Source organism: Lynx canadensis, chromosome B4, assembly GCF_007474595.2.
Source record: "Lynx canadensis isolate LIC74 chromosome B4, mLynCan4.pri.v2, whole genome shotgun sequence".
Taxonomy (NCBI): domain Eukaryota; kingdom Metazoa; phylum Chordata; class Mammalia; order Carnivora; family Felidae; genus Lynx; species Lynx canadensis.
Genome location: NC_044309.1, coordinates 12,121,657 through 12,146,121, shown reverse-complemented (window position 1 = coordinate 12,146,121; position 24,465 = coordinate 12,121,657). Strand labels below are relative to the sequence as shown.

The 24,465-nt window shown below is 40.2% G+C and overlaps 1 long non-coding RNA gene across 1 annotated transcript; it reads left to right on the top strand.

The window, feature by feature from the left end:
• Window positions 1-1,528: 1,528 nt before the first annotated feature.
• LOC115518551 lies at window positions 1,529-23,102 on the top strand. The gene is made up of 3 exons (XR_003970300.2): window positions 1,529-1,813; window positions 2,344-2,526; window positions 22,837-23,102. It is a non-coding gene; the product is annotated as an uncharacterized LOC115518551 (long non-coding RNA).
• Window positions 23,103-24,465: the final 1,363 nt, after the last annotated feature.

Below are 24,465 nucleotides of genomic sequence, written 5' to 3'. Positions count from 1 at the left end.
CCCTCCTTTCTCCCTTGGGTGGAACCACTGAGCCTTACCTGTCTCAGGCACACCACCTCCTGACCTCCTGCCCACGATCTCCAGCAGCCAGCTGCCCGCCTTTACACTAGCCCTGCCTTGGCAATATCTTAAAGGACTAGTGCTGCTCCTAGTGAGTGTTTCTGTGATTTTGAAGGAATAGTGATAATACAATAATAATAGTAGTGCCAACTGCCATTTGTATGCCCACTAGTGCCTTGTGCTTTACACGATCATCTCCAATGCTGATGGCTTTGTAAGGGGTGGACTGTCATTCTCACTTTTGGGACAACACAATGGAAGCTGAGACTGTAAGCCCAAATATCTGAGCTGGGATTTGTAGACAAATGACCTGTCTGCTACCAAACTCTGGATCTTTCTGCCACACTCCAGGGCTATTCTCGCCAGTACCCAGCATAGTGGGGCGGGGTGGGGAGGGTAGTTCCATTAACATCAGATCAGTGCTGAAATGGCCTTGCTGGGTGAGAAGTGTCCCCTGCTTCTCCAAGCAAACAATCTAATTTGCAGGCTGTGATAAAAATAGATAAATAAATACAATGGTTGGAAATACTTGAGGTACATCTGGGGCAGAAAGGAATTGTAACGTCTAGAGCTTTGGGTAGTGCACATGTTGCCCCGGGCCCAGAAATGACCCATGGGCTCCTTCCTCCTACAGATAGCCCCCCTGGGTGCAGGAGCCTAGCCCCACCCTGCCAGTCCTGCCAGATGCACTTCCCTCTGTGATAGGACTTGCGGGCACAGCCACATCCACTCCCCCCGCCCTGCCCCTTCATGAGCATCTGGGGCCACGACAGAATGTTTCTCTCTACTCTACCTCACACCCAGCTTCACACCTGGGCTGATTTCCCGATTTCACTTTTCCACCTTTCAGGTTTGTGGTTGCCTCTCCAGCAGAATCAAAACAACAGATTTATACAAAACACTGTGGGTTTGGACCAGAAAGTGTCCTTGAGCAACATGTTTATGCTATGCTTCTCTCCCTCACCCTTAGCTACTACCTGGAAGAACCCATGGAGAGGAAAACCGACTTTCTTGGGAAATAGGCAGAGGCATGCTGAAAATCTGCTACAGCTGTCCTCCATACCTGGGATACATTTAATCAGAACATAATGCACCTGCTGCCCAAAAACAGGGTGGGAGTCCCCCCTGGCTGCTGGTACATTTGCCCCCCACAGTATGGGGACAGATGGGTGATTGAGGGTTTGGGAAAGTTCTTTCCCTCAAATGAGGATCCAGCTGATAGTCCTGCTGCGTGTTGCTTATTTCCAAGCACTTCAGGGTGGCTTCCTCTGAACTTTAGCTTCTAGAACCCAAGACCTGGAGGGTTGAGGCTCTTCTTTGGATCACACTTCCACACTCCCTCTTAAACTGCAGGCCAACCGTTTGATTTCTGCTGCCTTTGTCCTCCCATAAAAGGGATTTGGGGGCATAATTCTTCGAGAAATCTCAAGTGCTTTTAATCAAAAACTACTTTTGATTCTTCATCTTTTTTCTTGCAGCTATTTTGAGTTTTGTTCTCCTCGGTTTGCGGAGGCTTCTAAAAATGCATTAGTTTCCAGCTTCCCAGGTGAGAGCCGAGGTCTCCAAAGAGCAAAGTGGATTCTGGCTGAAGCTGAGTCAGTAATCAGCTTTGTTGGCCTTTGACTCTACCCAATTTGCTTGCTCTGAGGAGGTGTGTAGAGTGAATGTACACACAGAAAATGTGTCATGGTTCCTGTATTCCAGGAAGAAAGATGCCCCACAGGCTCACTCCTCCAGCCTTCTTTTCCAGCAGGTACTGACCAATTTGTTTGTACTTTGAGCTCTAGTCAAGAATGGAGAGTCTAATTGGATCTCCACACTAACCAAAATGTTCAGAGCTTGTATATAGAATACTAATTTCTAACTTGTCGTCTTGTAGTCTTTCTGGTGAATAAAGGGAAAGGGTAACCGGGCACATTTTTGTGTATCTTTAGTGGTGATCTTTAGAGGGGTCAGATGCCTAAGATGCCCCAAACAATGGGCCACGTCAGGTGACCTGGCCCTCATTCCCATGCTTCTCTCTCCAGCTGTGACACACGAACTTTGTCTACTCATAATCATTATTATATAGCTGACTCTTCATGTTTTGCAATAAAAAGATGGAAAATTCAAATGAGATGGTTAAAATCCACATGGCTCTAGATATAATGAAAAACAGTCATGTACTGAGACACAGTATCTCTCTTTACACACATACACACATCCCACTCATCTGTGTTTGGGTTTTTACTTTGCATCTGATTATAATCCTCTTTTGGCTTGTTCCATACTGCCAATAACCAGGGGACCCAGAAGGACAGCTGGGAAAGCAGCAAGATGACCATCTACGTGTTGTCCTTTGGGAATGACTTTCAAGTTCATGGCTGCGGTGGCTGCTACCCAAAGTCAACAGCACGGAAACCTTCCTGTTATATCAGAACCTCTATCTAAAAATGGATTGACTCAATAGGAAAGCAACAGCAAAAGGTAATACTTCCTTAGTAGGTATCAGTCAGTGGAACAAACCAGTCTTGGGTCTTGGTCCCTCTGGAGGGTTTTTGAGAGATCTATGGTTGTCATGAATAAGTCAGGCCATGTAGACAAGACACAGGAGATTCAGCTTGAAGCTCTTAGGACCAAAGCAGATTACTAATGTCTCTTTATATATAACCAAATATTCTTTGGAGGAGAAGATGGAACTGGATCAAGTTCGTTTGGGAAATTCTGCGTTAAATAAAGTTAAATGGGTTTCGTCAGCCTTTAAAAACTCAGATTTTATTGTGAAAGTCTTAAGTGGGGAAAATACCAGAAAGCTGTTCACAAACTTTTTTGACCTAGAAGTTCCTCTTCACTGGGAATCTCTAACATTTCAAAGGGCCCTAAAATCCCACACCACCCAGTTTGGAGAATGCCATTTGGAGAAGTCAGAGAAGCCCCGGCTGTCCCAGGTCACCAGCTCCCCTGAGACTCAGGTTCTAGCCCAGTGGGCTTCACATTTGGGTATCCACATCCTTGGAGATGCACAAAGGCTTGCAAAGAGTCCAAATTCTAGGTTCATCACTTTCCTCCAACTGCTCTGCCCATTCCTGTGAGCTGTTCCTGCAGGATACAGTGCCTCCTTTTGGTTCTTGCACAGAGGCTGTTTTATAAAAAAAGGGGGGGGGGTCCTCTGCCTCCCCCCTACTTGTGATGCTGCATTGCCCCAAGGTAGGCAAATCTCCGGGGTGCCCGGCAAATAGCTGTTTTTAAAAGACAGTGAATGAGTCTATTGACTGAGTAATCTTTTTACGACTCAGATGATTTCTACTTCTTTGCTTTCATGCAAATTGAGGGAAGACCTAATTGAATTGTAAGAGAATTAGATCAGTTTCACTGATAGATCACCATATCAGAAGGGGCTTGGTAATTGTCATAGCTATGATAAAATTCCTTCCATTCTAATTTTGCTTCTATAAAAATTCTATCATAGTGCTTACAATAACTGTAACAACAATAATTACAAGATGGGAATAATGTTGATGACAGACCCCATCTATTTTAGCAAGAAGTCTGATGAAGAGTAGTTTTTCCAATAAAATTTTACCTTTTATGGTGAATAATTATTTATAAAAATTGTATTTATAAAAATTGTTATTTTAATAAATTGTGTATTAGTAATACCCATAGTGACAGTTCAGTTTAGAAATATTTCTTTGATACCTAGAGCTATATAGTCACAGGAAATTTTAGACACTAATTTGAAATTAATTAAAATGTGAAAGATTAATTTCAAGTTATATATGTATTCTTGCTTCAGATAGTTATGCTTGATCAATAAAAGTGTTTCAGACGTAAAACATCACATTATCATACATTCATGTGTGGAATGGAGATATAACCTCAGGAGTAAATGAAATAATTTTTTGCTTGTTGGCATATACTTAAAATGAATTATGGGGGCACCTGGGGGCTCTACCGATTAAGCGACAGACTCTTGGTTTCAGCTCAGGTCATGATCTCAAAGTTGGGGAGATTGTGCCCCAGGTTGGGCTCTGGGCTGACAGAATGGAGCCTTATTGGGATTCTCTCTCTCTCTCTCTCTCTCTCTCAAAATAAGTAAATAAGCATTAAAAAAAAAGAATTATGGTGGATATCAAACCGCTATGGTATTAGATTGCACTGGAAACATTTTTGGAGGTCATATGAGTTTTATTTTTTAGTGTTCAGTGTCCATTCAGCAGCAGTTATATCCTTGGTAACTATTTAAACAATGAAGAAATATTTTAGATGTTAACTTCAAAGGGTATGAGAAGACATGTAGCTTTTAAAAATTATTTTCAGGGGTGACAAAGCAGGAAGTTGAAGTCTCTGTGTCCAACAGCCCATAAGGAGAAGAAGAGGCAGGTCCAGAGATGGCAATATTTGGCCCATATCACACTCCCTCCATCTATGGAGCCCTCTCTCTAGTCTGGCACCCACATCCATTCATCCAGCTCTAGGTCCTTCCCCTCCCAACCTAAAGTCCCACCTTACCTCTAACCTCCTCCTCCCCCTACTCCTCCCCCTCCTTCTCCTCCCCTTCCTTCTCCTCTCCACATCACCTACCCCCAACACTCATTCCCTTTAGACTTGATAACCAGCCATACTAACTTGGCCTTGGGACACCTCCTGGTCTGCTGCCTCACACTCCCCAACTCATTCTTGCCACAATCCTAGAAACCCTCAGACGGTAGGAAGCCCACAGCTAGTTCTGACCTCTGAGCCCCAGTCCACCTGTCACCATCTCAATAATGAGCATTAATCTGTAGGTTTGCAGTTTTCAAAGCCCTTCCCTCTTTGTATTCCCTCATTTACTCTTTACCACAATCTGCCGCATTAGAGAAAGAAACTGGCGCTCAGAGGATTTAATTGATTTGTAAGAAATGGTGGAGTTAATATTTGGATCTGGGTCATCTGTCTTCAAACTCTATGCTTTATCCACAATGTGCAGTGCCTCTGGAGAGTCTTTTTAGTTCAAGGTCAAGGCAAACCAATTGGGATCTCCTGAGTCTGAAGTGGCCCACTTCTCAGTGCCCTTAGTGAGCTTGCCCCCTGGAGATGGTGGTGGGTGTCAGCACAGTGTCCTTGTCTGCTGGCCCCTCCCTGGGTTCTCCATCAAGATTCTCCGCCAGAACCTTGGAATAGACTTACGGACAGCGAGAGGGAGATCAACACATACACATACTTGATGCAGAGCAAGATATGATGGTGTGGAGCCAAGACGAGATGACTATAAACAAACATTCACATAAAAATGCACAAGATTTGCCGCGAGTGGTGTTTTAGTCTGTGTAGTTGTACCAGAAATAACATTTGGTTGGAAGTCAAAATACCAATCATCTAGCTTCAGTTTTTATTTTTAATCAAAGACAAAGACTTTTAGAAACCGAGAGAAGAAGTGCTAAATCTGTTTCAACTTAACTCAAGAAGCCTAAATTAATAGGTATTTCTGGCTGGAACAAGTTGACTTTCACTATGTTTCATGTGTTATTTTTCAAAACTTTTGGGGGGAACTTTTCTTTTTTTTTTTAAAGTGCATTCAGGCTGCCAGTCCTATGTATTAGAAAAATAAAATATTCCATTTTGGAGGCTCGATTTTTGATTCCTCTGTGTGAGGTATTTCACTGAGGCTGAGCCCTCAAGAACAATATGAAGTTAATTGGGATTTCTAAAAGGGATGGATTCTCTAGGTTGTAAAGGAGTAAATATGTAGCTAAAATGTATGGTAAATAATTTTAGGCCTCTTAGCCCACACAGAAATAATTTACTAAAGAAAGGACTGCAGCATTGTAAACAGCCTGGGATCAGACTCAGTGACCACCTGCAAGTTCCAGTGTGCAGATGGCTAAGAGGTGAGCCACCTGGAACTTACTACACCTGTTCTCATTGGTTGGCTCCAGATGTTTACTTCTGAGTAAGCTCAACTGGATGGCTACTCAGGTTCCACTGATAGCTGGGATCTGCTTGCTTTTGTCAGAGTTGATCTAGGGCTGGTGAATGTGTTAACACAAGCTGACCCGCTTACAAATATTAAATACGTGCATGGAACTTAAAAGCAGATCTGGGTGAAACAGTGGGTGGGGCCTTTCTCAAGCAAATCCTGGGTGACCCGAAGAACTTGCAGATGGTTGTCCCTTGCTGGTTCTCTCTGCTCATCTCTGGTTCTGATATGCCCTCTGAAATGTCACTGAGCACAGGACAGACTTACCTGAACGTAGAACTTAATCCCTTTGTGGCTAAACTTTCAGAGATGGATGTACGTTGGCTGTCACACTGGGAAGGAGGTTCGAGGTAAATGTAGAGCGTAAATGACTACCCAGGGCCATTTGGGTCTATAGGTGTTTGGGGCAGGAAAGTCTTTTTCTGTGAATCGTTGCAGTGAAGGAGAAAGAGCATCCTGCTCCCGTCCCTACATATCAATAATTCTTCTGCCGCGGTTCCCGTGACAGCATTTCCAAACACTGGGGGAGAGGAGGAGAGGGTCAAAGGACTTTTAGCTGACAATGCTTTATACAGGGAGGAAACCAGGGTTCAGGGATGGGGAGTGGCTTGCCTGAGGTCATAATGCAAATCAGTAGTGAAGTCAGGTTTTTACTCTGACATCCATCAGTTGACTCTAATCCCCATGTGGCTATCATCCTTTTGTAAACAAGGGGTTAATATACTAATTAATTTACTATTCACGGGCAGTGTTTGTGAAATGCTTTAAAGTCCTAGGCAAAAGATACCACATAACTATCCCAAATTATTTATCATCTATTTATAGCACCAGGCACTATGAACAAGAGCATAATTTACAGACTAAAAATTTACATTGTAATCCATTAGGGAAGTACTTTTTAGAAACAGATCAGAGATAGATAGAACACAGCTGTGCCCAGACTAACAGCTGCCAGAGGCCAGGTCTGGAATATGCTCTTTACACCCCCGTGCTAAGCTCGAAGCCTGGCATGAAGCTGACAGTGAGCCAGTGTTTGGCCACTGCACCTGAGGCACAGGCATATTTGCGTTTGAGCTGTTCTCCCAGACGGTTCATCAAACGGTGTATCTTGGAGTTTCATTTCTCATTACTCCAAGGGGCTCTGGTTCCGTCTCGCTTAGATTGTGGTGAGGGAACTGGACCCTCACAAGTAGCCCAGGTTGAAACTAAAGGAGTCACCTTGAGAACAGGTGTGCAAGGGGTGGCCAAAACGGGCCATAGGGGCTACTGAGCTACTGGGCGAGGTGCATAGAGCAGGCCCCCTTGCCAGTCCATAAATCCCTCCCACCTGGGAGTTCTAGTGTCTTGAGCAAGATGCCCCCTGCCAAATGCTCCAAGCCGCCTGGAACAAGATGCTGTACAAACATCATCCTGCTTAGTGTTTCTAATCTGCAGATCCTGGGCTCTGTGTCTGCAAATACAAAGAAAGGAATGGGGCCGGGTGGACAGAAACAAATGCATCTGAGCACACCCCAGGCTGCCTCTTGCTACGTGTCTTTCCAACAAGAGATGTTAAGCCCCTACTTCTAAGCCTCAGCAAGTCCTGTGTATTTGTCTGTGATAGGAGCTTCCTCTTCTGGAAATAAATAGTCCCCCCCCCCCCAACCTTCAACAATCAACTTTTGTTCTTTCCTAGAAGAGCCCCTACACAGGCCCAGGCTGCTCTTTCCCATAACTGAATTGTGGGGACACTCCTCTTGTCCTGTGGCTTGCCTGTGAAATCTATTAGAGAGAGACCTCTCCAGGAAAAGCTGTGTCTCTGGGTTCTAAGTGATCCGTTTCATCCCTCCACCTGGATCTAGGGAACAGGGTCGTGTGGACACTCAGGTTATACACTTGCCAGTTTCTCTAAACAAATGGAAAGACAGTGCCCACAAGACTAAGGTACACTCCTCTGGGATATCTCAGCTGGCCAGAGTGTTCGAAGCTTAAGAAATGGCTTTGCAACCAAATTCAGAGTGTGGCAATTTCTTCAAGACTATGGATCCAGTGTCTTCAACTACCCAATGGCATGGGATGAACAGGGCAAAGGGAGGAGAATGTTGTAGTGTGAAAGAAATACAAGAGAGGCCTAAGACGCATAATACCTTATACACCGTTTCAACTAAACTTATGGCAAAAAAGATTGCTTTAGATATTTGAGGAACTTTTATGAAGTTGGGTATCAGATGATTAATTTGTTGGGTGTGTTAACAGCGTTATGGTTACGTGCCAGAATATTCTTTTCTTTTTATATGCCTCTTGCAGTATTTAGTGGCAAAATAACTTGAACACAGGGACTTGTTTTAATCTATTCTAGCTTAAGAAAAAAGTTACTGTTGTTAAACAGTATGGCAGAATGTCATTGATTATTGAAGCTGGATGACTGGCAGCTGGGAGTTATTTTTGGGGGGATACATTTGAAATTTTTTGTGAAAATAATTTAACAAAGAAAAAATTAAGTATCATATAAACATACGGGCATTCCTTGTGTGATAAAGGTTCTCAACATATGTGAGTGAGTCCTTTACTTTCTGTCTAGCTTAGAGGGAGCATGGTTTTCTAGAAATTGTCCAATTTAAACCCTTTGGCAAGGAGGTTTCTGTTTGCCAAGTTTGGTACAGTTTACCTGAAATTTATTTATTTTATGGGTTTTTTAAAATGTTTTGGAAATACTGCTAAGTTCATGGATGTCCACAGTTCAAAAATGATAAAGTAGGGTTCGTGATAATACCCCTCTTCCCGAGGGCACTCTATTAACCTTGTTCTCCTTTTTCTTATTCACGCTGGTTGATGGGCACTTCCTGGTAGCTATTAGACACTTCAGCTCCTTTTTCTCTTCTCCCTAGGGGAAAAGGTTTTGTTTGTGTATGTATTTCCATTCAAGTCCATTTTCTGAACTGTATTCCCAAGTGGTTCCAATTCCAGCACACCTGAAATCAAGGAACCATGAATGGTATGTGAATGGTGACCATAGTTGTTGTTCTTTTCTTTTTTAAAAAAATAATATATATTTAATTGAGATATAAGTGGCATATACATTGTGTTCATTACATGGTAATGATTTCACTATATGTATGTATTGCTAAGGGGTTGCCACAATAAGTTTAGTTAACACCTACCACTACACATAGTTAAAAGCACTTTTTTTCGTGTGATGAGAATTTTGAAGATCTACACTCTCAGCAACTTTCAAATACATGATACAGTATTGTGAGCTGTGGTCACCATGTTGTACATTAAATCCTCAGGACTTAATTTATCTCATAAATGGCAGTTTGTATCTTTTGATGACCTTCACCCATTTCGCCAATCCCTCTACCCCCTGCCATTGGCAACCACAATCTCTTCTCTATGAGTTTGGTTTTTGTTTTTTGATTCCATGTATAAGTGATCACAACAGTATTTTCTTTCCCTGTCTGATTTATTTCACTTAGCATAATGTCCTTGAGGTCCATGCATGTTGTCCCAAATGGCAAGATGTCCTTCTTTTTTATGGCTAAGTAATATTCCATTATTCCATATACAAAAATTATAATATTTATAGTTAACATTTTCTTCACCCATTCATCCATCAATGCACCATTAGGTGATTTCTGTGTTTAGGCTATTGCAACTGATGCTACAGTGAACATTGGGGGTGCATATATGTTTTTGAGATATCAATTTTGTTTCCTTTGAATAAATACCCAGAGATGGAATTGCTAGATGATATGGTAGTGCTATTTTTAATTTTTTTGAGGAAACTCCATATTGTTTTCCATAGTGGTCACCCAATTTACATTCCTGACAGCAGTGTACAAGGATTTCCTGTTCTCTATATCTTCACTAACACATATTTGTTATATTTTTGATAATTGCCATTTTAACAGGTCTGAGGTGATATTTCATTGTGTTTTTGATTTGCATTCCCTTGATGATTAGTGATGCTGAACATTTTTTCATGTATCTATTAGCCATTTGTATGTTTTTGGAAAAATGTTCGTATTCTCTGCCCATTTTTTAATTTGATAGCTTTTTTTTGTATTGAGTTGTATGAATTCTTTATTTATTTTGGATATTAACCTCTAATCATTTGTATGATTTGCAAATATTCTCTACCATTTGGTAGGTTGCCTTTTCATTTTATTGATGGTTTCCTTTGCTGAGCTTAGTTTGATGTCGTCCCACTTGTTTGTTTTTGCTTTTGTTGCTTTTGCTTTTGGTGTCAAATAAAAAATACCATTTCCAAGACTGATGTCAAGGAGATTACCTCGTATGCTTTCTTTTAGGAATTTTATGGTTTTAGGCCTTATATACAACTGTTTAGACCATTTTGAGTTTATTTTTGTGTATGGTATAAGAAAGTGGTCCAATTTTATTCTTTTGTATGTGGCTGTCCAGTTTTCCTAACACTATTTATTGAGGAAATGGTCCTTTTCCTGTTGCGTATTCTTGGTCATAAACTAATCGACCATACATGGGTGGGTTTTTTTCCTGACTCTCTATTCTATTCCATTCATCTATGTGCCTGTTTTTATGCCAGTACTATACTGTTTTGATTACTAAGGTTTTGTAATATAGTTTGAAATCAAGAAGTGTGATGCCTATAGCTTTGTTCTTTTTGCTCAAGATTGCTTTGGCTACTCTATTCCACACAGTTCTCTTCCCTACAAATGTTAGGATTGTTTGCTCTTTCTCTGAAAAATGCCATTGTACAATTGGTGCTGGATCTGTAGATTGCTTTGGGTAGTTGGGCATTTTAGCAATATTAATTTTTCCAATCCATCAACACTGAATATCTTTCCATTTATTTTTCTCTTCTTCAATAGAGACAGTTTTACTATTTCTTTTCCAATTTGGATGCCTTTCATTTCTTTTTCTTGTCTGATTGCTATGGCTGGCACTTACAGTACTATGTTGAATAAAAATAGTGAAAATGGACATCCTTGTTTTGTTCCTGGTCTTAGAAAAAAAGATTTCAATTTTCCACCATTGAATATGATTTTGAGCATGAGTACAAGCTATGGGTTTGTCATATATGGCCTATATTATATTGAATTAGTCCCTCTACACTCACTTCATTGGAAGTTTTTATCATGAATAGATGTTGACTTTTATCAAATGCATTGAGATGACCATATAATTTTTAACCTTCATTTTGTTAAAGTGTTGTATCATATTGATTAATTTGTGGATATTGAACCATTCTTACATCCCTGAAATAAATACCACTTGATTGTGGTGTATAATCCTGATAATGTATTGCTGAATTTGGTTTGCTAACATTTTGTTGAGTATTTTTTGCATCTAAGTTCATCAAGGATATTGGCCTATAATTTTCTTGTACTGTCCTTGTATTGCTGGCCTCATAAAATGAGTTTGAAAATATTCCCTTCTATTTTTAAAAGAATTTGAGAGGGATTGGTATTAATTTTTATTTAAATATGTGGTAGAATTCTTCCATAAAGTCATATGATTTTGATCTTTTCTCCATTGGAAGTTTTTGATTGATGATTCAATCTTTTTATTAGGAATGGGTTTGTTCAGATTTTCTATTTCTTCATGATTCAGTCTTGGTTGGTTGTATATTCATAGGAATTTATTAATTTTTTCTAGGTTGTCAAAGTTGTTGAGATATATAGTCTATATAGCACAACCTTGGTTTGTGAACATAATTTGTTTCAGAAACATGCTTGTAATCCAAAGCACTCATATATAAAAGTGAATTTCAAGAACCATTGGCTCGGCAGTGATCATGTGATATTTGGTGTCAGGTACTACTCACATTGCAAGACATCACTCGTCAAGTTAAAATTTATTAGAAATGTTTGCTCGTTTTATGGAACACTCGCAGAACAGGTTACTCGCAATCCAAAGTTTTACTGTAGTTGTTTACAGTATCTCATACAATCCTTTTTTTTGTATGGTATTACTTGTAATGTCTCCCCTTCATTTATAATTTTATTTACTTGAGTCCGCTCTTTTTCTTGGTTAGTCTAGCTAAAGATTCATCTATATTGTTCACATTTTCAAAAAAAACCCCTGCTTTAGTTTTATTTTTTCTATTGTCTTTTTCATTTCTATTTCATTTAGTTCCACTCTGATCTTTATTTCTTTTCTTCTACTAACTTTGGGCTTGGTTTCTAAAATATTATTCTAGTTCCTTGTTAGGTTATTTATTTGAGGTCTTTCTTCTTAATGTAGGTGTTGTATCCCGTAAGTTTTGCTATGGTGTGATTCATTTTATTTGTTTCAAGGTATTTTTTGGTTTGTCTTTTGATTTCTTATTTGACCCATTGGTTTTTCAATAGCATATAATTTGATCTCCATATATTTGTTAAATTTCTAGTTTTCTTCTTTTAATTAATTTGTAGTTTCATACCACTGTGGTTGGAAAAGATGTTTGATATAATTTCAACCTCAAATTTATTAAGACTTTTTTGTGGCTTAACATATGATTTATCCTGGAGCATGTTTCATGTGTGCTTGAGAAGAGTGTGTATTCTGCTGCTGTTGGATGGATGAAAGGTTCTATAAATGTCTGTTAGTCCATCTGGTTTAATGTGTCATTCAAGTCTAATGTTTCCTACTGATTTTGTCTGGATGGTCTATCTGTTGATGAGAATGGGGTATTGAAGTCCTCTACTATTATTATATTGCTATCTGCTTTTTCCTTTAGGTCTGTTAATATTTGCTTTATATATTTAGGAGCTCCTTGGTATTCTTGATATTTAAAAGAATGCTTTTGGATAATATACCCCCCCCATTTTTAATGAAGCTTTATAGACATCACCCTCTTTTTTTAAAGTTTATTTCTTTGAGAGAGAGAGAGTGAGAGTGAGAGAGAGAGAGAGAGAGAGAGAGTGGGGGAGGGGGAGAGGGAGGGAGACACAGAATCTGAAGCAGGCTCCAGGCTTTGAGCTGTCAGCACAGAGCCTGTTGTGGGGCTCAAACTCATGAATCATGAGATCATGACCTGAGCTGAAGTTGGATGCTTAACTGACTGAGCCACCCAGGTGCCCTAAGCCCTTTCTTTTTTAAATTAAAAAATATTTTTTAGAGAAAGGGAGGAGGAGAGGGGCAGAGGTGGGGGGGGGGGAGAGAGAGAGAGAGAGAGAGAGAGAGAGAGAGAGAGAGAGAGAGTCTTAAGCAGGCTTCATACTCATGGAGCCTGATGTGGGGCTTGATCCCACAACCCTGGGATCATAACCTGAGCTGAAATCAAGAGATGGATGCTCCACTGACTGAGCCACCCAGGCGCCCCAGGATGGCCCTTAAAATTTTTTTTTATTTTGAGAGAGAGCGACAGAGAGAGTGTGAGCTGGGGAAAGGCATAGGGAGAAGGACAGAGTGAATCCCAAGCAGGCTCCATGCTGTCAACACAGAGCCCGATGTGGAGCTTGATCCCATGAACCAGGAGATCACAACCTGAGCTGAAATCAAGAGTAGGATGTTCAACCACCTGAGTCGCCCAGGCACTCCTGGCCATTTCTTAATATGAATAAAACAAGCAGAACAATCTTGGTTCAGTGGAACATATATAAGCATGATATCTTTTGTCCTTGAGAAGATCACAGGTCTAACCAGAGGGACAATGTGGAACCACAGAAAAATTGATACTTTTTGAAAGGGTCACATAATGCAGGAAGCTAGCAAAGTGTTTTTTGAAACACATGGTCATTCAATCCAGAACCAAGTTACTAGACCATGATAGCAGTCATGCCAAAAAGTGAGTTTCCTTTGTCTAGCTTTCAGGAAGTTAGAAGAAAAAATAATGTGGGACAAGCTAGAGCAAAAACAGGAGCAAAATACACTGAAGACATGCAGAGGCCACTTCCACCTAGTAAAGGCTCTGTCTGTAAGGTTACCACCCAGAAATGGAGAGAGCAGTGGTGCTCTCTACTTGGGCATCCTCAAATGATGAGAAGACTGGGTTTTGTAGTATTTCTTTTAGTCCTTCTTGTTTTGAATCCAAATGAACAAAATGAAAATGATTTTTGAGGCAGTGTCAAAACAGATTTCTCATGCCATGGAAATTTCCAGAACTTTGAAAGTTAGAGGTGGAATCTGTGGTAGAGGCAGTGGCATCAGAGAACACCACAGCAGTACAGGGGGAGAGACTGGTAACTCATCTGCCTCCACTTTCATCCTTGATCACACACCTGCACACCTGGTTTAGTTGTAGAACAGGTCATTCTAAATCAGAGAGAAATCGCATACATTATTATACAATTATCCCATCAATATCTGTTGAGAGTTGACAGTATGGCTGCCATTTTGCAGGGTGATATTGTGTGGTGGGGACTGAGACACCGTATTTTCTGTCCTCAAGTCATTTATAGTCCAGAAATATCTGGAACAATACCTTATTTGTAAAAAGGCAGCATCTTGGTTTTTGTAGATTTGACTATTGGAGAGACAGTGCCCTTTGGATTTTACTATCCTTCTGTTTCCTGTATGTGTGTATTTGTATATCATCAATTCATCTTCCTAAGACTTCAACCCAAATCAATTATTTAGTGGATGGAGCCAAGGGATTGGCAGTAATCTACAAATTCACTCCAATATACCGTGTGTGTGTGTGTGTGTGTGTGTGTGTGTGTGTGTGTGTGAAATTGGACAAGCCATTTAAATCCCTAGAGGTTTGGTTTGTTTCCATCATCTGTGAGTGCTGTATTAACTGAGAACTGAGTACTCACATTAGAAAAAAATGATCTTGAAATCCCAATAAGGTTCTTCAAGTGTCTGGGTGGTCTGGGTCACATGTGTTCTAAATTCTGTTCTGAGCTAGTCCACTGACTTAGTGGCATTGTGACACCGTCTAGTGCATCAACCTGGCCATGTAAGCCAAGGGGTCCTAGTCAAACATGTGATAAACATTCTCCTGCAGAATAATAATATCTCCCTAAGAGGAGTGTTGACCTTGGCTTCCATCACTAATTGAGAAGATAGAACATGAGGTTTAAATGCTGGCTCCAGCATTTACTGGCTGTATGACTAGAACTTGGGTGAGTTAATATTGCCTTTCTGAACTATTGCTTTAATTCATTATCAATGAAACAGGGCTAATAATATTTACTTTGTAAGGTCATAGCGATGAATGATGAACTACCCAGTAGAGTGTTGATATATAATAAGGGCACATGGTGGCTACCCAATGAATGGTGGCTGTGAATGAATGAATAGTCAGTGTTTTACTGTAGTGAGAATTCAGAGAGAAAAGAGACAAAGGGGAAGACTTCATAATATTAAAGGATGTGAAGAAATTCCTGATAAATCATGACTAATGGGAAACTTTTTCTGAAGGAAGCTATCCAATCTCTTTCTCGTTAGGTTCTTTAAAATAAGACAGTATCCATTTGTTGAAAGAGTTTGCTGTAGAGCATATTACCTCCTGAGGTGTATTTTGGGTTCTGGGAAATGTCTTTTAGCAAGAGGAATCACTAGTGAGATTCACCTGTGAACCCAGGAGCTGATGCTTCTCACAAACTCATCCCTAATAAAGGTCCTACCTTCCCCCTTGGTGACAGGCCAGCTGGTTTGCCTTTGGCAGTTTTGTTTTCAAGTTTCCAGAAACAGAGCTCATATTGAAGCAACATTTACAGGTCCTTTAAAAATGACTTGAGATTGCCATGGAAACTGAAGTCAAAATGACAAAGTGCCAAGAGGAGGCATCCTTTGTTAATTGCTTATGAAGATAGATGAACGGAAAGTTTGGGCCTGGTAAAATGATAGATCTGTTCAAGAAAAGGAAATGAAAAAATAGGTAACAACACCCTTGGGAGGCCCAAAACAGCACTGTTGAAATCATTGACTCTGTGGAAGCATTTTGATTAGTTTCAGTTACACTACCTGTCAGATTTATGCTGGTGTAAAAAAAAAGAAAAAAAAGGAAGCTTATGTTACATTGACTATTATATGATTAAACTAAGAATCTCATGGAAGAAAAACAAAATGATCAGCATGTATACTTTTTGGTTAGACTTGCAGCCACCCCTCCTTTTTAAAACAAATTATGTAATTTCATCAAGGATTAAATAAGAATGGAAAAGACTGTTTCCTAAGTCTCAGTGAATTCAAGCACTTCAGATTTTTTCTATCATTATGTAAAGGAGTCATATCCCAGCTATCCAATGCTAAGTGTAGACTGCACAGTATTATAAAACACAATGTACTCTTACTAAAGTTTCATTTAAAACTTAAACATGTAGCAGAGATCAAAATTAAACCTCTACTTAAAAAGTATACCTTTGTTCACATGTTCTTTGTAACATCTATAGGCCTTTCAGATCTAATTTCTGTAGAACTCTCATACAGAAGCAGTTTGTAAAAGCTGTAGGTCATTAAGACTTGATGAGGAAGGTACTATTGTATGTAATTTCAAGGCAAATGGTTATTGGTGCCTAGTAAGCTTCTGGGAAAATGACTATTTAATTCTTCTTCATGAGTAAAGTTAAAAAAAATATATCTCATCATGAGGGTTGATGTGTGGGTGCTATTATGATGGTATTATTTCCAAGGACCAATGATGCCCAAATTCCGTTTTATGACTCACTCCTCCTCTGCAAAGGGTTCTTGACCTGACAGTGAAACTAAGGCACAAAAACTAAAGGGGAAACAAAATAACCAGAAAAAGTCCACTTAAATGGAATCCACTTAAAGTAAGGACCAAAATGTCATAGTAGACAAAGTAAAACAGGGTTGATAGGTATGATTTTGGAAAACTAAAATCAAAATTTATAAAAACAAATTTATTTTGCCTTATAATTAACAACATAGTTTTATTTTTATTATTATTTTTTTTAATGTTTATTTATTTTTGAGACAGAGAGAGACAGAGCATGAACGGGGGAGGGCCAGAGAGAGAGGGAGACACAGAATCTGAAGCAGGCTCCAGGCTCTGAGCTGTCAGCACAGAGCCCGACGTGGGGCTCGAACTCACAAGCTGTGAGATCATGACCTGAGCCGAAGTCGGACGCTCAACCGACTGAGCCACCCAGGTGCCCCTAGGTGAGTCCATTTTAGGTTTTCTAGACATTCTGACTTCAAGCCTATAACATGTGGAGCATAATAACTTCTGGGTCAACCCACAGAGATGTAAGAAGTAATAAATTGTGGGGTACTTGGGTGGCTCAGTCGGTTAAGTGTCTGACTTTAGCTCAGGTCATGATCTCGCAGTTTGTGGGTTTGAGCTACCCATTGGGCTCTGTGCTGACAGCTCAGAGCCTGGAGCCTGCTTTGGATTCTCTGTCTCCCTCTCTCTCTGTCCCTCCCCTGTTTGCTCTCTCTCTATATCAAAAATAAACATTAAAAAAAGGAAGTAATAAATTGTGGTAAGTGGGGGGTGGTTTGTTATGCAGCAACAGATAACTAAAACAGAAACTATGACCTGGCATTGATTTTGAGTCTGGTAGAAGGAAGGGAGAAATTTGGAGGAACTACAAAAAGACTGTTAGTGGAGTCTGGAAGGGCAGTGAGGAAATTCCTATTGGAAGCTGAAGAACAGAGAACCTGAGTTATACGTTGGCAGAACAATGATCAAAACTGTTTGCTTGTGGTATTCCGGGAAACAGAGAGAGTACCTACTGAACTTGTGGATCTGACTAAGGAGATTTCTGGGAAGGATGTGGAAAGTGCCACTGGCTTCTTTTTGCTCCTGTGGTAAAGTACAGGGGGAACAAGCTGAACCAAAGAAGGAACTGTTCAGATTTCAAGCAGAACTTAGAACTAAAGAGGCTCTAAACATGTGGGTTTGTTAATAAAATTGTTTTTCACCCTCAGTCTCTACAAAAAAATTTCTCAAAGTATGAAATGACCTTCATTTGAAGATGAAATCCAAGGTGTTGGTAGTGAAATATGTCTTCAGGGTTCAGGTCTGTGTTATGGGATCTGAAAGACATAAGGAGTATCTCAAAGATCCTCTCCGACAAAGATATTTCTAAGAAGCTAAAGAGTATTTTCCCATGGGATTCTGATTTGCACTCCCTAAACAGAGAAAGGATTGTCTTGAAGAGATTTGTGTGTGTGATTTTGTTTATTAGGGTGAGTTATAATTTGATACATAAAAATGCAAAGTATGTACTGAAATTATACTGGCCTAGATTAAAAGGACAGAGACAAATTCAAAATAAGAAGGTGCCTTAAGATCCTCAAACTCCTCTGGGGAGGAGGAAGCAAGCCAAGGAAAGAAGCTTAGATGCAAGCCTGGGTCATTTCTCTTGGAAAAATAAGGATAGCTCAGAACAAAGTCTAGAGCACAGAGGGTGGAGGTAAGAGCCACAGAAAATCACTCTCAGGAAATTGAACTAGGTCATGATAAAAAAACAACAACAACAACAACACTGCCTATATGTGTCTGGCTGAATTTAAAAATTGCTATGGACCAGTAACTGCTGTGTTTTTCCCATTTTCAATCTTTTTGAGTAGAAGTACCTATTGAAGTTTTCCTTGCCTCTTCATTGTATGTTGACTGTGTGAGGATCAGAAAACTTGTGTCTTTAGTTGACATGTCTTCAGATCAAAAAGAACTCCACTCAGGAGACCTTGATCGCATCTAGACCTGACTTAGATGATGAGATTCTGTACTTGATGAGATAAGACCTTGAGAGCTTTGGAGAGGGTGAGTGTATTTTGAACGTGGGAAGGGCAGGACACATTAGAGGCCAGAGGGTGCTTTGTGGACTGTACTTTGGTGGTCCTTAGTGAAACTTACCTTCTGGTATTCCCTTCCTTATTGACTCTGGGCTTGGCCACATGGCAAGTTTTGGAAAATGGGAATTTGGCAAATTTGATGCAACTGAGGACTTGATAAGCACTTGTACATTGGGAGTTGCTCTCTTGGAGCAATACTTCCTGAAACCTAGACACCAAACTATGAAAAGCCCAAGAAACCATATGGAGGAGAACTGAGGTCCCAGAAAACACTTCAAGCTAAACTCCCAGCCAATGGCTAGCACCAACTTTCAGCCATGTGAATAATGTCATGTTGGATTTTCTTATCAATCCAGCATCCTAGGCAATATCATATGAAGTGGAAGAGCTACCAGATTAACTAATAGAATTGTGAGAAATGTTATGTTCTCATTCTTTTAAATTATTAAATATGTGGCTGGTTTGTTATGCAGCAATAGATAAACCAATCATGAAGCTAATAATTTTTATTTCATTTACTTATTTATTTAATGTTTACTTATTTTGAGAGATAGAAAGAGTGTGAGTAGGGAAGAGGCAGAGAGAGGGAGAGAGAAAATCCCAAGCAGGCTCTGGATTGTCATTTGATTTCAAGAACCATGAGATCATGACCTGAGCTGAAATCAAGAGTTGGACGCTCAACCAACTGAATCACCCCGGTGCCCTGGGAGGCTAATAATTTTTGGATAAAATTGTGCAATAGCAGGATAGAATATCTTTTACATTATGTTGAACTTTTGCCATATTATCACAAAAGAGCTATTTTTGTAAAAATAGTCAAAAGTTGTATTTAATTTTTCCCAAGCACTTTGTGAATCTGTTGACAGTTGAATATCTTTATTTATTTTTTAAATGCTTATTTATTTAAGAGGTGGGGTGGGAGGGAGACTGAGCCAGGAGGGGCAGAGAGAGAGGGAGAGACTCCCAAGCAGGCTCCATGTTCGGTGTGGATCCCAGTGTGGGGCTCAATCCCATGACTGTGAGATCATGACCTGAGCTGAAATCAAGAGTTGGACGCTCAACAGACTGAGCCACCCAGGTGCCCCCTGAATATCTTTATTTTGAACGTATCTTTTATGTTATCATTCTTGTTTATTTTCTCTTTGTTAACTGGCAAATTATGCTATATCATTTATTTCTGGCTTTGCATATATTTCAAATAGTTGTATAATATTTCTTTAATCAACTAATGAAATTCTGCATCTTTTGCAGTATTTACAATTTCTTTTCACAGTAGGCTTCTACTGTATTTGACTTTATTATCTGCTATAATGGTGAGGAAGATATTGATATCTTGAAAGGGAGGGGCTTTGGTTAGAGATTAATTTCATCAGAAGTCAGTTTATTAATACATAGGTTTGCTTTATGATGACTTTGCTTCTCCTAAACAAGTCAGATATTGTACACTCATATACTAAGAGGTCCCCTGTACTGCCATAAATATAGCTGGGCAGGCCCTGGTACCAGACAATGCTGCACTTTCTGGTGAAAGCTGAGTTGAAGCATGTGTGTTTGGCTTATGGTCTAAGAGGAGTTTCCTACTTTTCACCCTGAATCCAAATCTTGGCACAACCCACTCAGGTCAAACTTTGGGGAGGGAGAGAGCTAGAAAGAAGTCTGGGTCCCCACACCTGTCTTAGCATGCCATTATAGGTGTGAAAGAGGTGGGAAACAAAGAGATGAATGCCCTGAGAATTGATCTTTCTCACAGCCTGCACAGGAGGAGGCTGAAGAGAAGTTCTTGGTGGCCCTTAAAGGCACCAAGAACCTACTTACGGTAGATGGGACCTAGTGAATGTCCTATGCTCTTATCAATAAAATTAGCAACTCTTCATCTCTTGTGGGAGGGTGGAGGAAGGAGGGGGTAGAGAAATAGAAAAGTAGAAAGGATGGAAGAATCCCATCCCTCTTCAATATCCATCTTATTGGAGGAGAATCTACCCATTGAGGGATGAGATGTGGGGAAGTCACAAAGTTGAGGAATGGGGGAGTTCTTCCACTCTGAGGGCAGATCACTCTGTAATTTTTTCTTCATTCTCCCCCATGGAAAAGAGGAGAGAGAACCAAGCAAAAGAATTGCGCCTCTGGGCAGAACCATTTTAGCAATGGACTAAGAGATGGTGCTCACAGGACATGAGCTTGTCTGAGTTGAAGTTCTCATTACTTGTTGTTGAAAAAAGTTGCATAATTTTTTAAAGCCAAGTTGTCCTAAAGTCTGGCACTAGAGCTAGAAGGATATTGACTCCAAGGGATGCTTGAAGTGGAGGGAGCAGGTCTTGAGAGAAGATCTGGAGGTGGGGACAAGATCAAGTTGTAACAGAGGAGCACAAAGACGGGAAGGAACGGGTGTACTTTGAATTGGTTTACTTTAAATTTTTTTTAATGTTTATTTATTTTTGAGACAGAGGGAGACAGAGCGCTAGTGGGGGAGGGGCAGAGAGAGAGGGAAACAGAATCCAAAGCAGGTTCCAGGTTCTGAGCTGTCAGCACAGAGCCCAACTCGGGGCTCAAACCCATGAACTGTGAGATCATGACCTGAGCCGAAGTCGGATGCTCAACCGACTGAGCCACCCAGGCGCCTCTGAGTTGGTTTACTTTAAAGGGTTGTTCCAGAAGAGTTAGATCTACTTTTTATTGGTAAATGTTAAGCTTAGTTATGTCCACAAAACTCATTTTTATAAATAATTAGCAGGATATTTATAGTTATTTTATAGCATAGCTATAATCTATCCCTTTAAACACACAAATTCAATACACAGGAACATTTAAATGAAATAACCAGTTTTAGTGTTGAACAAACTTCAGAAAGCTGATGTACATTTATAGCTACAGAACATGTGCATTCATTAATTCATTCAACAAATTTGGAGCACCTGATGAGTGCCAGTCACTATATCTAGTGTTCATATTATTAAAGCAGATTCAGGAAACTTATTTTTTTTTAAGTTTATTTATTTTGAGAGAGAGAAAGAGAGAGAGTGAGCGCACGTGTGGGAGAGAGGGAGCAGAGAGGGGCAGAGAGAGAGAGGGAGAGAGAATCCCTCATGGAGCCTGACACAGGGCTTAAACCCATGAACTGTGAGATCATGACCTGAACCAAAATCAAGAGTTGGACACTTAACCAACTGAGCCACCCAGGTGCCCCTGGAAACTTATTTTTAAAAGCTGTAATGTATAAAGTGGGGTCACTGGCACTAAGTCTTAATGTTTTTAAATGGAACAAATGTTTTAAGTGGAACAAAGTCAGTAATGGAAAATTTGGGAAAAGCAGATATTCTTGTACAAAGTACTTTACCTTAGGTGTAGAAGTTGCTAGAATACTGACCACTTATTCCTTGGCAATAAGAGCAGGGATAGAAAGGTTAATAAATGCAGAGTGCAGGTGAAGAATCACTTAGGGAAAAACCACTAATTGTAATGCCTTTAGGGTTTTGTTAAAAATGCATCAGTTGGATACCAAAAAAGGCCATAATCAGTGCTATCTACTTTCAATTATGTTTCAGAGCAGTATTTGTTAACCCCTTTAATGTGATGCTTTCATAGTAAACATAAGAACACCCAAACTTCTACACTTTCTATTCATTTCTAAACAGTCCTCACAATGTCCTACCAAGCCAAAACGCCTGTGAGACTCTTCCCCCAGAATAAGAGACCCTTTCTCCAGCAAACTTTTCAACAGGATTTTAATTCTTCTGTCAGCTGGCAAAAACATTGAGCCAGCAGATTGAAAACACACAGCGGTGTGTATATTTGGAGTCTTTGTAAACTTTCCCATGCATGCAATGCCATTGGCTTTGCACATCCCACCCCCCCCAGCAGATACTGACAGATACTGATGAGCTGAGATATCATGCAACTGCTCAGAGGTGAAAACCGGTCTATGCAGTTTTGCATTTGCAGTCTATTGAGTGGGCCCAGCTGCGGGCCTCCCCTGCAGCAGGGGGGCGCTTCCCTTTTAAGAACTTTGCTCCACTTCAGCCTCCGTGGCTTCCAACACTTCCCCAGGAGATTTCACTTCCTATGGGAAAGAGCCACTGTTGACACTGTCTCAGGGAAACTCATGGCAGCTTTGTGATAATCACACATATACCCTCTTTCCACCCCTCCTTAACGTTGGCTTGTTTTTTTTTTTTTCCCTTTCATTCCAGGGACATTGATGTGAAAGGAAGGTCAATGAAAACCACCTTGCTTTCAGTCTGAGGGTTAGTTGTACTCTAACATGAAAAAGGAAGATTTTCTTTCAGAGACTGGCCTGGCATGCTTAACCTTAACCTTGTCAGTTACAAGGACGTTTAAACATTTAAATGAAGGCGTTTCAGAGGATGTTGAACTAGAAGATTTTCAAGTTGCTTTCTCAGATAAAGGTTGTTCTTTCTCAGATAAGGTTATGTCTTCAAAGGCACTTTTTTTTTCTTTCTCCAACTTATCGATGGTACCAGTTTGACTTTTGGTGGATGTATACCCCAAGGGCACATAGTCTCTGCTTTATTCATTTCTATACTCTCAGGGACTGAAAAGTGCCTGATGCACAGTAGTTGAAAGGTAAATGTTGATAGTTATTTGTTGAAACAAATATAGAGTGATTACTATAGAGTATAGAGTGTAAAATGCTCAACCCATGCCTCATATTTCCATTTAGTATCTAAAAATTTACACAAGAGGATGTTGGGAACTTGATTTGATAGACTTAAAATTACAACAGGAATTCTTGATTACCTGAAAAATGAACTAGTCTCCCTGTTTCTGTTTTGCCAACCACTGCCGTTGGCAGTGACTTCGTCAAGCAGTAGAGTGAGGAAGCAAGCATAGCACATTGTTATGAGGTGCTTGTCCACCCCAAACTTAGCTCGTTTTTCTTACTGAAATGCATATACTTAAAATGGCACAGATTAAGATGTCTATCATGAGGTTAGGCCCCTGTTTCTGTCCTCTCCTGACCGGACAAAACTGTCATAGACTCATGGTCACCGGAAGGGTCATTTAGTCTAAATATTAGTCCCCAAATTGGATGTAGTTTCAACTACTGTAGGCGATGGCCACATGTTCTAAACCTTCCTCCTGAAAATGTACCATGCATTAATGTTTTTTTCTCAGCAGTCCCATAACATTCCTGTTATAGAGCAAGATTCCAACTATTTTAACATACCAAGTTATCTTATAAGAAAGAGGCCCCATTTAGGAGCCAGGGGACCCCAGGCAGGGATTCTTAACCCCATACCCCATTCCCAGCACCCCCAACTGCCTGTAGTTATGTGACCCCGGGGAAGGCATTTCACCTCTTGGGACTCTAGCTTCTTTATCTGTGAAATAACATTGGCTTCCTGCCTCCCAAGGATACCAGAAGGAAGAATGAGTTAACATTTACATAGCTGCGTTGGGAGACTCCAAGAAAGGCAATGCATAAGTAGGAAATGTGATATAATAGAAAGAATGTCTTTTATTTTTAAGTTGGTCTTTGGTCAATCTTTCTGGGTCTAATCTCTATGTATAATAACAAAAGAACAGGCAAGTGTAAAAGAAAGCTCTGAACCTAATTCAGGTAGGATCACTCTGAATGATAGCTGCTGGGGTGTTTTGTTCATTTGTTAACTTTGGGGTGAGGTAACTTGCTATCGGGAGAAGCATTTGACTCGGGACTGTATTTAGGCAAATCAGTAGGCACTCCTATTGGAGAAGAGCAGTTGGCATAGATGGACTGGTTGAAATTTGGAGTTTATCACAATGGTAAGCTCCCAGAGGGTAGGGATTCTGTCTTGCATCTTTATGTCTCCCATATC